Source organism: Octopus bimaculoides, chromosome 13 (assembly GCF_001194135.2).
Source record: "Octopus bimaculoides isolate UCB-OBI-ISO-001 chromosome 13, ASM119413v2, whole genome shotgun sequence".
Taxonomy (NCBI): domain Eukaryota; kingdom Metazoa; phylum Mollusca; class Cephalopoda; order Octopoda; family Octopodidae; genus Octopus; species Octopus bimaculoides.
The window spans coordinates 12,294,961-12,297,733 of NC_068993.1; the positions used below are offsets into that span (position 1 = coordinate 12,294,961).

The window sequence follows — 2,773 nt, forward strand, 5'->3', positions numbered from 1 at the left end:
AAGAAACCATGAGAAGTTTTTTTACTTTGCGTTTTTACATATAATCCAAGTACTTTCTTTTCAAAATTACTTTGTCCATGGCACAGCAATCTCTTGCAGAACAGAAATAAGATTCATACTGTGTACCTAGTAATTGCGTTTCCATGGAACACTTCTCGCCATTGAAAACCAAAATACTACTGTCGGTACTACTCTTGAATTGTAAAAGTATCTAATCTTTCCTGTTCAAATTTTACGTACGCTATATTGTGCACTACTTTTTAAACAAGGTATAATATTGTGCTCTCAACTGAAACATATAAATTATAAATTAAGAGCCTGCATTTGGGCGGGTATTCGGAAAGATTACGTAATTATGTGCGCTGAGTTGCCTTCATCTTTCTGTGAAATGTATATTATCTAGGAATACGTCTGTCGTTGGCGAACATTCTTGTGAAACATTAATATATTATCTGCGTGACAGCATGAAAGCAGAGTTTAATGCAATTCATTCAAATATTCCACTGATATTCAAAAGATATGTTGAATATTATTTAATACGCTATGATATGGCAAAAAAGTGAAAATGATGATTTTATTTCCACGTCGCAGTATATGAACTGTTTCTATGAATCACACATGAAATAAGTTTCGACTAATATATTGTGGCGACAATAACAACACAATAATGATTAACTTTGCCGCTTAAGAGAGTACTATGTATATTTAATGCGTTTGTATTTACAGACAACTAGATGGGTTCCTAATCTCTGTGGGGTAATGTATTGTTTTTTTTTTCCAACAATTCCTACCGAAAACAAATCACACGGAAGAGGTGAAACTGTAGATTGGTAGCCCGGGCTGGTTTTATTGTTTTTGTTGCTGTTGAGTTTCAGACCAAATCGTCTTGATCAGGTTTATGATAAAATGGCATGCCAGCCGTGAAGATTCTGCGTATGTTTTTCAGAGACAGCATATCTATCACAGCACTATGAGAGGAAATCTAGGACAGTACATATTGAGTTACTATTGTAATTGTGTTGAATAACAGGCCATAGTAGACTATATCTTTTGGAGAGTCCTGCCCCATTATAGAGGAAAAAGGCCACTCAACTTCATCGATTACATCGGCAGCGAAAGGATATGAAATTTGAAGAATGCAGAAACCGATATTCCTAACGCAGCTGGTGAATCTCATCTTGGTTGGAACGGTTTGAAGAAGAATATTTAGGACAGCGTTGCCACGCATTTTAAAACTTGGGACATGGTTTTCAAGAACATCAATAAATACGTACGGGTAACCTTATTGGTTTCTATGTATCACTAATTGAACAGCGATGTATTGAGTTTGCAATAGGTGAACCGCGATGTACTGAGTGCGCGATAGGTGAACCGCAATATGGCGAGGAATTACTGTATTGCAATATTATTATAATGTTCTATTTTACATTAAAGTAAAGTATAGAGAAATATGTTGTGAGAATTAATTATTTCCTATACCGTGCAAGACAATGTGGCTTTCGGGTGTATTTCGAATTACTAATTAAATGCATACCGAAATGAATTTTTCCCTATCGGCTAAGCGTGCAATGTCACTGGGATCGATGTATACTTTGACTCATAGTTGAATTTATTATATTTATTACACAACATGAGATAAAGTAGCTTGTAGAATAACGTGCTGTTTGGTCATGATTGTTTTTTTTGTCAATGGCCCAGACGTTTGAATCTAAATTGCCATGCCCATCTAATTATTTGTAAATGTTGCATGGTCTACCGTTCAATGTTACGGTCAGAGGTTCAAATGAGGATCAATAGTGCCAGTCTTTCTTTCGTAGGGCTGGGTTCATTTCTACATCCAGCAGATGCCAGCAACAGAAAGCTAGTGACAAAACCATGACACAAGCAGATTTGTCATTTACATGTCGTCTGACCTCTTCAGAAATGGTAACCCAACAAAATTAATTCATTCATAAAATTTGGTAAATGAATGGATAAAATGAAGAGCAACAAATATTTGTTGAACCCAGCTTATTTCCTCACAGGTAAATAAATAAAAAAAACCTACTCACCTTTGTCCTAATTCAAAAATTAGTAACACAACCTCCAGGGGAAAAAAATAATATAATATATATACGCTTTAAACAGGAGAAATAAAAAAAAAAGATGCAGTTCTAAATATTCAATATATTGACACTATTTTTACGGCTGGATAGTGTTTAATCAGATAATTTGTCGATAGGGCTTTCTCAGTAGTTGAATATCATTCACGTAGGTAATACGACTGTATAAAAAGTCTATGTGAAAACTAAATAACATCAATTAAAATAAAATCCTTTGTAACTTACAATATCTGAGGCATGATAAGACAAATGTGGAAACCAAGTTCCCCTCCAATCTCACCAATGACTTGGAATAGAATATACATGTTACAAGTGTAATAGTGATATCAATAAAAATGTAACGGTAAGACTATAAATAACACCTAATAAATATTTGAAAGAATTGGTGCTGTGCATGATGTTTACGCATAGAAAATTAAGCTCATTAGTTCTTTTTTCCCTTGTCATACAAATCTAATGAATTATGTAGAAATGACAATAGTGACAGAACAATAGACTGAGTAATTATAATTATTAAACCCTTACGTACACACATGCATACATACATACAAAATACATACGTCCATACATACATACATACACACACACACATACATATATATATACATATATATATACATGTATAAAAATGAAAGATGAGAAGATTCCAACTGTATATATATATATATATA

The 2,773-nt window shown here is 33.6% G+C and overlaps 1 long non-coding RNA gene across 4 annotated transcripts in view; it reads right to left on the reverse strand.

Moving 5' to 3' along the window:
- Positions 1–2,773, reverse strand: part of LOC106883779 (uncharacterized) — a 375,832-nt gene that overhangs the window by 254,624 nt on the left and 118,435 nt on the right. The gene's annotated exons all lie outside the window — the stretch shown is intronic.